Source organism: Mandrillus leucophaeus, unplaced genomic scaffold (assembly GCF_000951045.1).
Source record: "Mandrillus leucophaeus isolate KB7577 unplaced genomic scaffold, Mleu.le_1.0 Scaffold381, whole genome shotgun sequence".
In the NCBI taxonomy this organism is placed as follows: domain Eukaryota; kingdom Metazoa; phylum Chordata; class Mammalia; order Primates; family Cercopithecidae; genus Mandrillus; species Mandrillus leucophaeus.
Genome location: NW_012104043.1, coordinates 1 through 12,835, shown reverse-complemented (window position 1 = coordinate 12,835; position 12,835 = coordinate 1). Strand labels below are relative to the sequence as shown.

Here is a 12,835-nt window from a genome sequence, read left to right as displayed (position 1 = left end):
GTAAGATCTAGTGCAATAGTATTAGGTTTTCCTAAAGCTCTGAAACATGAATTCCAAAGGAAAGCACAATCCTCTATCTTCAGTTCATTTCACAGCAGCGCCAATGAAATGATACATTCATAATTACATGTAAATGACTATTTCCAAAGAACTAATCATTTTCAGATCAAGGCTAAGAAATATTCAGATCCTTCCTGTAGGAGATAGCTTAAAAGAAAAAAATAAAATAAAAAAGAAATATTCAGAAAGAATAAGAGTGAACAGAAAATAAAACATAATAGCATTATATAAATTTAGAGATATTTCAGTTAGATGATGTTAGAAGGTTAGAAGATGGCTTTTTTTTTTTTTTTTTTTCCTAAACAGAGGAACCAAAATATAACTGAAACAGGCGTTAGGAACTACAGAATAAAGTCAGTTAGGTCACACAATAGACAGCTTTGCAAAAAGCAGTTGTGAGATGTGAGAAAGCTTAGCTGACCTCCAGGTTAAAACAAGTATTAACTTCTTCAACTCCATCCCTACCACTTTTTACATGTTTTATCCATAAGTTTAAGAACTCTCCAACGACTTGAGGTTTTGTAGATGTAATTCACAAAGGCTGATTTACAATATTGTTCAATATTCTTCTCTAAGGCTTTTTAGTAATTCTAATTGTCATGTTATTTCTGTACACATTTGAGCCTGCTGAATATTCATTGTCTGGTTTCACTAAAACAGCATGCAGGTACACAGTGTTCCTTTTCTAAGGTAGCTGGGATGCACCTATACCTTTTGGAAATGGAAAATCTGAAGAATGTTACAACCGGGAAAGCATTTTTTTTTTTTTTTTTTCAGAATCAAACTAACAAGGGTAGTAAACATCTATGAGTACAGTAACAAAACTATGTATTTCCATGGGCACAATACATTTTGTAGATTCTAATTTGTATTCTTTGTTTTGGGGTTAGGGAGGAATGATTAAGATAAAGAAATAGATCAGTAATCTCTCTACTTCACTAAGATGAGGGAAGGGAAAAGTGTAATGTACAGGTCAAAATAATGCTGAAATGCAGAATGCTTTTGAGAAGTAGACCTTCAGATGTGCTCCAGGTGCTAATAGTACTTGTCTTACAAGAAAATATTGAGTCATTATCTTTTGAAGGTTTTAAACTGTTTTATGTCCCAAACATATCTCTACCAGGTGTGGTAAAAGAGTAGTCCATTAATGTTTTTATTGATTAGATGTTGAAGTAATAGAATATTGTGGAAGTGTTTTATTATATTAACTTTTATTTTAATTCCTCTTCTAAATTTGGGATCTTTTAAAGGTAATAGGTAATTTTTAAAAAGCAGGAAAGAACAGATTGTGACTTCAGGTCTAATTTAATAAAGTTGCTTCTTGTGTTGCGATTTTTTTCAACCAGATAAAGCCTAGTTTATAATCCATAAAATTCTGACTCATATAAGTCCTATCAATGACTTTCAAAACACAGAATCACTGTGGCATGATTTATTTTGATAATTTTGGGGTGTCAGAGGAACTAAATTTTAAAAACCATTCTCCTTAATTATAAAGATAACCTCAAGTCTAAAAGAGCAAAAGCCTTGATAAAAGTTCATTTTAGACTGTGGAATTTATTTTCGATTATTTTTCTTTCTCCCTCTCTGTGTTGGTGTTGAAAGCTAGGCTCAAAACCTGTTTGACCACTGACTGAAGCACTTAAAAACACTTGGAACAAAAACAAATTCATCTTCTAAAACTGTAAAATGCTGACAAAGCTTTAATAGAGGACACACACAAAAATGCCTCTCTCAATATACAAACAGCTCAATCTGAAGGCTACAGGAATGCTGTTAGTCAAAACAGGTTCATTATTCTAACCTTGAGCTCTAAGAGAAGGAGAATATTTGATAGTCTCGTTAAGAAAGGATTAATGGCATATTTGAATTCCTTTTTGTACCCTTTTGTACATTTTATGTTTTATTGCTTAAAATTTTATAAGCTCATCCATATTAAAAAAGAACTACTGGTATCATAAAGGATGCCTATGAAGAGTTTACCAGTTGTCCACCCAAACCCATGCTACACTTCTTCCACCGTCATAAAGTAGATGCCCAGCAACAATACATTTCCCAGTCTCTCTTGTGATCAGGTACAACCATGTGACTGACTGCTCTCCAATGGGATGTGAGAAGTGATATGTGTGGCTTCCAGATCAGCCAATACAATGCTTCACCAGGTACAGACGCTCTTCAACTTACCATGGAGGTTATATCCCAATAAACCCATGGTAATTAGAAAATATCATAAGCCAAAAATGCTTTTAGTACACCTAACCTACTGAATGGCATACCTTAGCCTAGCCTAAACATGGTCAGAACACTTAAATTAGCTTACAATTGGGCAAAATCACCTAACAGAAAGCCCATTTTATAACAAAAGTGTTGAATATCTCATGTAAGTATAGAATACTATACTTACTGAAAGTAAAAATCCAGATGGTTGCATGGATACTCGAAGTACGGCTTCTACTGAATATGTATAGCCTTCTTTCCTTACTCAATAGTACAAAGTGGAAAGGAATCCTAGATGTGTGCATAAACATGAAGAGGCTGATACAAGTTAGAAGAGTATTCACTTTTCATAGATGAAATGTGGGCTGTGGTTAGAACACAAAGATAGACCTTTGGTGTTATGCAAAGGAGGCAGTGGGGGAAAGTTGTTGGAGTTCTTGATGAGATGGTCTTTAGATCAAAGTGATCTATGATCACACCACTCCACTTGTCCATCAGGTTCCATCCCCTATCCCCCATCAAGAACATTGCTCCTGCAATGGATCTCTCTTGCATCGTCATCTCCGCCTCTCCATTGGCTTGTCTTATACAAATATTCTGTAACATCACTGCCTTCTAAAAACTGTCTTCAGCTTGTATTCTCTCCAACTGCTACCTCGTTTTTCTTCCCCCCTGTAAGGCAAAACGTGTTCAAAGACTTTCCATACTTGTAGTATCCAACTCATTTCCTCTTAGGCTTTCTTGAACCCACTTAATCAGGCTCTTCCTGCCTCTTCCCACCGATAGAGCGCCCATCAAGGTAGCTGTGGGTTAGCTAGATATATGTGAAATTATCACTCACTCCCTATTCCAATTTCTTTCTTCTGATTTTCTCTGGACCTAAATCTAATGAGGCTCTTGCCTTCATGTTGCACTGGAGATTGGCAGCAGCTCCTTCTTAGTCCCTTGTGGTGCTCCCTTCTCATCTGCTTACCCCCTAAATGTTGGTATGTCTCAGGGCTTAGTCCTTGGAACCTTTATTTTTACCCTTTGTACTCGGTCCTTTGGTGTCAGCTTATCCACTCTCAAGGGTTTAAAAACCAACTGTGTGCCAAAGACTTCCAAAATTATTTATTTCATCTCTCCCTTGACCTCCAGATTAATATATCTAACTGCCTACTTGAATTCTTAACTAGATTATGTCAATTATTTTACTTTAGTCCTTATCCATTTCTCATCACCCCATACACTATACTTAACACAGTTGCCATAGTGATCCTTTTATAAAGTATGCCACAAAATGGCTTCCTTCCCCTCTCAATCTTCTGTGGCTCCTCATCCTACGTAAGGTAACTGCTAAAGTCCTAAAAATGGTTATGAAGCCTTAGGTGATCAGGACCTCTGCTACATCTTTGATCTCATCTCCTACAATGCTCATCTCAACTATGTTCTAACCATGGCCACCTCTTCCCTGTCCTCAAAGGCTCAGCATGCTGCTCCCTCTGCCTAGATTTTCTCTCCCCAGATATCCTGATGGCTCATTGCCTCAACTCCTTCAGGTCTCTGCACAAGCATCATTTTCAGTGAGGCCTGACATGAATGTCCTCTAGGATGTCGATCCTTTACCTCTTACCACTTTCCATACTCTTTACCCTGCCTTATTTCTCTCCACAGCATGTACTGCCATCTGACTAGATATTTCTTTCCTATCTATCTCATTTTATGAGACTGTAAACTTCAGGAAGGTAGAGTGTGTGTCTGTTTTGATCACATTGTGTCCTTAGTGTTGAAAATAGTGCTTGTCATGTAGTTAGCAGTTGTGTGATTGAAGGAATAAATAATTTTAAGTCAGTGGTTCACATTGTTGGACTTTTTTACATTATTATTTGATACCACCTAGAAAATCACGATCATGTAGTTTTTGACAGGAGTTCTTGCTGAGTTGTGTTACACTGAAAACAATGGTTGAAAATTGCTGCGTTACGTAGATAATTGTTTTGTAGCAGCAGACATGTTCTGGAGAGGAAAGTGAGTAGAGGCTTGGAGACATGTTGGCTGGCTGTTTCAATATTCCAAATTAGTTATAATAAGAGCCTCAGCTATGTAATGGCAATACAAAAAAGGGAAAGGAGATGCACATAATATCTTTTTAAAAAGCAGAATCAACTAAATTTGACAAATGATTGAAATGCTGAAAGAAGGATGGAGGTGAGGAAAAGGAAAGGACTTGGAAAATGACTAAGGAGACGATGATGTGATTGAATCAGATGGGACTCTTGAATGAAAAAGAGATTGAGGAGAAGATGATGAGTTTGGTTTCAACATGTTTACTTTAAAGTATTCTCTAGGGTGAACTGCAGACAGAATCCATCAAATGTTAATTTGTAAGTCATTTGTAGAGAGGTGACAACTGAAACCATGGAACTAGAGAAGCTCTGAAAGTTCAGATAGAAAAGACATATGAGACAAAAATCTAGGTAACATTTAAATCCAAGCATGATTTATGGGAGCTTAGCCAGGGAAGGATATAGCAAAGAAGAAAACAGTCATTGTGGTATGAGGACAAGGAGAGGTCAACCATCATTGAGACCCAGTGAGAAAGGGTTCAGACAAAGAGCCACAAAGTATCAAACACCCCAAGGCCTTGAGGAGGCCAAGAACTAGATGAAGTCATAGCACAGGGACCAGTGATAGCACAAAAGACCAGTAGAGACATGAAGAAAAAATCTGTAGAGAACGGGGTTGGGGTTCGGATTGGGGTTGGGGTTTGGATTGGGGTTGGGAGTGGAATCTAGACTATAGGGATTGATGTATAAATATGAAAAGAAGAATGGGGTCTGGGCGTGACATCTCACTCCTGTAATCCTAGCACTTTGGGAGGCTGAGGTGGGAGGATCACTTGAGGCCAGAAGTTTGAGACCAGCCTGGGCAACATAGTGAAACTCTGTCTCTACAAAACATTTTAAAAATTAGCTAGGTGTGGTGGCGCATGCCTATGGTCCTGGCTACTTGGGAGGCTGGGGCAGGAGGATCCCCTAACCCCAGGAGTCGGGTGTTGCAGTGAGCATTGATCATGCCACTGCACTCCAGGCTAGATGACAGAGTGAGACTCTGCCTCTTAAAAAAAATAGAAGAACTGAAACTAACAAGTACAGACTGTTCAAAATGTGTGATGGTAAAATGAAAAGAGATTGGCCATCAGAGCAGAGGGAGCAGAAACATATTTACCGTGTTCAGTTTTACCTCTTCTTTAGCACATTTAGTTGCATTTAAATCTTACAAAAAAAACACAATCTCACAAAAAGCTTCTATTTTGCAGATGAAGTAAAAGGCTAAGTAACGTGCTTTACTTGCCATAGCTATAAAGTGAGACAGCTGGAACTGAAATTCAGGTATGATTATAAGACCTATTCTCCTTTTTTGAACCTTGACTGAGATTTCATGTACACCTGAAACTAAAAGGAAGTTGTTCATAAATAAGAGACCTATAGACTTTGTTTGTATTTTTTATATATTAAATGTAATATTATAGAATTCATATAATCACACAGAACATATGTGGAGAGAAGAGAAACAATTACCTCTAATACTACTGCCACCACTATAATGCAATCATACAATCACTTTTAGCTATATATCCTTTTAGCCTTTTTTCCTAGGAATGAATATGTCATACATATATGTGCATGCACTGGAGATAATGCTTCATAACCTATTTTTATATTGAAGGGCAGAACAGTGGAATCCCAGCTCCACCACTTATGTGTGACCTAGTTGTTTAATCTCCTGTGCCTAATTTTCCTCATGATTAGAATGGGAATAACAATATCTACCTATGGATTATTGGGAGGGTTAAAATTGAGACTATATGCAAAGCACTTAAAATATAACTTGTCAAATATTTTCTATTTTATTATATAATCTTCATAACTATAATTTTGAATCATTGCAGAATATTTTATTGAGTTGACATATAAATGTTACTCGTCTGCTCTTCTACTTTTGAACATTTAAATTGCTTCTAATTCTCCATGATTATAAATAGCCTTGCAGTGAGCAAATTAATACATATGGTTTTTTCAATATTTAAGATTATACACCTAGTGGCTGGGTGTGGTGGCTCATGCCTGTAATCTCAGCACTTTGGGAAGCCGAGGGGGGCAGATCAATTGAGGTCAGGAGTTCGGGACCAGCCTGGCCAACATGGTGAAACCCCATCTCTACTAAAATACAAATATTAGCTGGGCGTAGTAGTGTGCACCTGCAAACCCAGTTACTCGGGAGGCTGAGGCAGGAGAATCGCTTGAACCCAGGAGGGGGAGGTTGCAGCGAGCTGAGATCGCGTCATTGCACTCCAGTGGGCAATAAGAGTGAAACTCCATCTCAAACAAACAAACAAACAAACAAACAAAAAAGGATTATGCACCTAGAACAGAGTAGCAGAAGGAGGATTATTGGATAAAATGCATGAATGTGTTGTGATTTTTGACTCAAAGTATTAAACTCTGCCCTAGAGCGGAAGTTTGGAGATAGACTTTTTTTTCCCTAAGCCAATGGAGATGAGCCAATAGAGAGGAAGTGTGTATGTGTAAATATGTTTTTATGCCTGTGTGAGGTAGGCTGGGAGATGGATGTTAAAAATAGAATTTCCAAAGATACTTTTCACCTTAGAGGTTAGTCTTAGAATTTAGGAAACTTACTTTGTCATTTGAGCAGGAAAGAAAATAAAATAGGCAGAGAGCTAGAGAAATTTGGAAGTGAAGTGAGGGAAGTTGAAACAGAAGCTGGTTATTTCAGCTCTTCAAAGTAAAAGAAGAGATAAGGTTTTCTTCTGGGAGAGAAGGAAGGGCATAGGTATGAGCTTGGGGTTTAAGGAAAGGGAAAGCTTGAAATTGTGGCAATAATTTGAGGTAAGGCAGTGCAGTCTGATGCTCAGACTGATACTTCACTGCCCCGATTGCTGAGCTCTGAATTATCTGTAGTTTCTCAGTCTCTGCTGATCATGATATCCTCAAGAGGCAAAAGGACAGAGGGAGAAAGGAGCCAGATAGTTCCCACTGTAAAGACACCACATCTGTAAGATGCTTTTCCAGGTCTACACCATATTCTCCTCTTTGGCTGTGCTGTGGGCCAGCAAGATCACTGTGAAGCCATTCACTCACTGTCTTCAGTTACTCTCCTACCATCTTCTCCTGAAAATGACTCTTGCTGCCATCTTCCTACCAACACTGTTCTTACTAAGATCACCAGGGAGCTACATTTTGCTAATTTCAATGGTCAAACTCGCAGTCTTCTACTTGACCTATCATCGGATTCTCCTTCCTCTTTGAGACCCTTGCTTACTTGGCTTCTAAGATACCAAACTTACCTCATTTTTCTTCTAGTTTTCTGGCTGCTGCTTCTTAAGTTTCTTCTGCTGGCTTCTCATCTCCCCATTCTCTGCCTCAAGGCCTTGTGAGAAGGCCTTTTCTATCCAAATTCACTCCCTTGGTTATTTCAGCCAGTGTATTGGCTTTAAATGTCATTTATAATGCTCATGACTCCCACATTTGTATCTCTAAGGAGGACATTCTCCCGAAACTCTAGGCCCAGAAGCCCAGTTGCCTCTCTAATATCTCTCCTCTTAGATGTCTAATGGGCAGCTCAGTCTTTCCATGTCAGAAACTGAACTTAGGATATGACTACCAAAACTTCTATCTACCTCATCTCAGTAAATTGGCAACACCAGTCTCCTGGCTGCTCAGGCCAAAAATCTTGGAATCATCTTTGATTCCTCTTTTGCTTTCATACCCCACATTGAATCTGTCAGGTGATTTTGTCAATTCTATCTTCAAAATACATTCATTTTCTTACCCCACCTCATGACCACTGCAGTGCACAACTCCCAGGGGGAACAATTCATGTTTTAGTTGATGGGAACAGTGCTCCCTAGACCAGTGCAGGGTATAGCCCGTGAGTCCATATAGCTGGCTCTTGTATCACCTCAGTTCAAACCATCATCATCTCAAACCCAGATGACTGTAATGACTCCTAACTGGTCTCTCTGCTTCTGCCCTTGCCTGCTTACTGTCTATTCTCAACAAAACATCAACAAATTTAAGTAAGCCAGGTCACTGTTCTACTGAGAACTCAATGGCTTCTCATCTCACCCAGAATAAAGGAGGGGTCCTATAAGGACCCTTGATCTATACAATGATCTATAAGGACCTATTTAGTGTGCCCTGCCTTTCCATTACCTCTTTCACTTTGCTCACTCTTTTCCAACCATAATGGTGTCTCTGTGGTTCCTTGAATATTCCAGAAAACAATTGTCTCAAAGCCCTTGCACCTGTGATTCCATCAGTAAGGCTTGCTTCCTTACTTCCTTTAGTTCTTTATACTCAATTGTCAAATTCTCGGAGAGGTCTCCTCTGGTTATTCCATTTAAAACTGCATCCCTTGCCCCCTCACAGTTCCTGTCCCCATTCCCTAGATATTTTTTCTTTCTAGTTGTTATCACTACCTAATATACTTTATTCTTTACTTATTTATCTTGGTCATTGTCTGCTTCCCTGACTAGAATGTAAGCTCCAGGAAGGCAGGAATTGTTACATGTTTTTCTCATTACTGTATCCACAGGATCTAAACTATTTCCTGCCACATAGAAGACATATAATTATGTATAATTTTTTTAAGCAATAGAAACAAATGTTTGGTCAGAATGTAAAGAACTTAAAATGGGCTAGGGAAAGGTTTTGGAGGAGAGTTGGGGAAAGTAGAATTAGAAGGTTAAAAATAAGGGGGAAGTGAAGATACATAACTTTCAGGATGTAGTCTTAACACTAGTCTTTGTTGTATTCCCTGGCTCTTTGCTTTGTGGTTACTTGAGAAGATTAGATGTTTAAATTCGTGGAATATAAGAATTGGAAAACATCTTTGAGAACACCCTCACTTTAGAGATGAGGAAGTTTTTCTTCTAAGTTGTATTGGCAGGGTTTTAAGTTATTCATTGCAACAAAGACATGGTCCACTGAGCTCACATGTGACAGGCACAATCCTGGAATGGGGAAACTGGCAACTGAGGTAGGGGCAAGTTCTTTCACATAAAAAACCCCAAATGGAATTAGGATCTTCCATCCCAATGTTTTTCAGCACAGACCATGTCCATAGTTTTATCAGTAAACACATATTCTAAGGAGTATATGTACTTTTCCACATCTATTAACTATTACCATCTAACTAACTTATGATACTATTCCTGGTGGAAAAAATTAATGGGTTAAATGAACATAAAAAGGGATTCAAACTGAGAAGCCTGCTTCATAGCTTCTTTTCACACTATAAAGCCAAGTCTCAGACTTCCAGTTACCAGATATCTCTTTGGCAGATAAGCAAATCATGGGCCAAATAGAGAGCTAATGACGTTAATAACATTTATTTTATTTAAATATTTACTTTTAACAACAAAAACGAAATTATCAGGGTTCAAAAAGTGTGTCATGATTCCAAACTTTAAATTCTTTATTTTGAGAATTGTACCAGACATAAGTCTGAGGTAGATGATTACTTCTGTCCATTCTAGCTGATCAGTTTACTTCCAGAAACCATGCATTGAGACATTATGGGGGAAACAATCCTAGACTTGCATTTATGTATATTTTACTTATGGAAAAATTAGAAATCTTCTCCGAGCACATGCAGAAATTGACAATGAGAAAATAGGTGGCCCGTGAATTTTATTGAATGTATGAAAAACACAGCATGGAGCTAAGAACTGGTCAGAGACAAAGTACTTCAGAGGATGTGCACACCAAACAGTAAGAGAGGATATTGTCTGTTTTCATTAGGGATTCCAGTTCCTGTCACGTTATAACATTTATCTCCAGGTTTTTGGCTTTGTTGTTTTTTTTAACTAAAGGGATAGACTTTGTTGCTTATTTTTCAGAGAAACTAACGCATAAAGGAAGAAGGATGATGAATGTTAATAGTTACACTGAACAAATATTTAGCCATTGATTAAACCACTTGTAAAAACGTATACTATGTATTGAATTAATGATCCAAGATTCAGGTCTGAGGCAACTACGTAGGGATTAGTTGCTTTTTGTTTCTGATTAACTTGGAAGAAAATACTTTAAAAGAGTATAGATTTGAAATGAAATTTCTGAACACGAAGAGGTATCTGAACACGAAGATAGCTGATCCTCTTTCACTGTGCATTTCACCTTGCTTTAAGTTCATTCATTAATTTATAAAACATATTCATTTAGACAAGAACAAATAGAATGGGGAAAAAGAAGAAAAAATGCTTTATGGGCAATTTTATTTCAAAAACAAAATTTAAAAATGCTTGAAAAAAATGAGAAAAAACCCAATGGAAATCAGAGTGTGTGGTGTCTCTTGTTCCTCTGTAGAACATAATATTTCTCAGCCTTAATTTTTGTATTCATTAAAAAGAAATGCAAATATATATATACTTAGTAGCTCTAAGGTCTCTTCCAGAACTCATATTCTATAATGTTATAAAACTGAAGACTGAAATTACTTTTAATTTTTTTACAAAGCAAAGAAAAGAGATGTAATATTTCCTAACAAGTAAAATTTTATAGACATATTCACTTACCACAAGACCATCTTGATTGTCATGGAGCTCAGAAAGTTTAGTACTGGATTTCTGACGTTTAGGTTTGCTCCTTTCTCCAACACAACCAGAAGTATTTTCGTGTACTTTTTCGACTTCCTGAGTATTCAAAATACAATCATCAAGGTGGTTGAACCCAGAAGGAATATTTTCTTTGTTGATAAGTCCCCTTGAATTGAGAAAAAAGCTTAATTTTATTTTAAAAGATCAAATGGTCATTTAATGATACTCTAAGTACATCATATCATACCTAGGAAATCCAAAGAGTGCCCAGAAATTCCAGTTTGCATCTCTGATCAAAATCTGAGCAGAGTGCTACTCCTGGGACTGCTTGGTGCCAAATAAATCACATCGAAAGAGAAATAATTCCTAGAGGCAAATTGGCAAGAGCTGTTTCTACCAATGGACAGCTTTTGTATTTTACCAAAAGTAATTTGTATTCAAACAGGGAGAACAGTGCAAGTTTATACAGAAATTTCCTATTATTCACAGTAGACATTTAAATATATATCTATATTTCAAATTTATAAATTAATACAGTGTATGGAGCAAAATCTAAAAAGGAATTATATCTTCCATTTTAGTAGTATAGCAATGTGTATTTCAAACTCACTGAATTATTAATAGATAATCTTAGTAGAAATCATATAAGTTAATAAAAACTATGGAATACAAAGCATTTTAACTGAAATCTGGATTTGTTACTTCCAAGTACAGACATCTTTCATGACATAGTTGTAGAAGTAGATATGAATGTTGTAATTATAGAATTTAATTCATTTGATGTTCATGAAACAGTTTTAAGTATTAATATCTTAAGCATTCCTATAATAGGTTTTCACAAAAGTAAATTAGCAAACTGAGTTAAAAAAAAAAAAAAAGAAACAATATCATGGAACAAATAAAACCATCAGCACAGCACCATGGCTTGGTAAGGAACAAATAAATGAGACTTTACTCTCCTGCTTCGTGGTATGAATGAGTTAATGTACCTCCCTAAACACCTAAAACTGTATTGTGAAATAAATGAATTCTAAAGAGTAAAAAGTACATATCATATTTTACTATTGGCTCAACCATATTCCAAAATGAAAGATAACATTAAATATTTATTCTGAAATCTAAATTCATATCTTTAGACAGGGTATAACAGAGGCAAAATTATGAATTAAATACTATCATAATCTTTTCAAAGTTATACTCTCTTTGGTAATTTTTAACACTCTATATTTTAGTCTTTTTTCTCCAACTTTAATGTGAAAATATATATTTAGTAAAATTATATAAAAGATTTACGCACATTTATAAGAGACTTTCTAAGTACAAAGTAATTGAAGACAGGAGGAGCAGCTGATAAGGACTAAATGCAAGCACGTATACTCATGCACACGCTCTTCAATCTCTCCCCTCCACGCACTGAGAGCAGTGCCTTCTGTGGGTGGCTGGATGAATTTGATCTAATTCTAAAACTCAAAAATTATTTATTTTACTATTTAAATTCTATCCTCTTATCACTCTTCATACTTTTTCCTAGCTTTTTCTTCTGTTTGTTTTTTATTTATGTTTAATTTTTGTGTGTGCACAGTAGGTGTATATACTTCTGGGGTACATGAGATATTTTGATACAGGCATGCAATGCATAACAATTACATCAAGCTAAATGGGATATCCATTCCATTAGGCATTTATTCTTTGTGTTACAAACAATCCAATTACACTCTTTTAGATATTTTTAATGTACAATTAATTTATTTTTGACTCTAATCATCGTGTTGTCCTACCAAATACTAGGTCTTTTGCAAACTATGTTTTTGTACCCATTAACCTAGCTTTTGGCATATATGTCCAATTATAACTTTTTTTTTCTTTTTTTTTCTTTTTTTTTTTTTTGAGACGGAGTCTCCCTCTGTCGCCCAGGCTGGAGTGCAGTGGCCGGATCTCAGCTCACTGCAAGCTCCG

At 36.5% G+C, this 12,835-nt stretch overlaps 1 protein-coding gene across 2 annotated transcripts in view; it reads right to left on the bottom strand.

Moving 5' to 3' along the window:
- Window positions 1-11,043, bottom strand: part of FAM13A (family with sequence similarity 13, member A) — a 54,578-nt gene extending 43,535 nt beyond the window's left edge. For both annotated transcript variants that reach the window (XM_011990718.1, XM_011990719.1), the window contains exon 1: window positions 10,859-11,043. The gene's annotated coding sequence lies outside the window, so the exon portion shown is untranslated. The remainder of the gene's footprint in view (window positions 1-10,858) is intronic.
- Window positions 11,044-12,835: the final 1,792 nt, after the last annotated feature.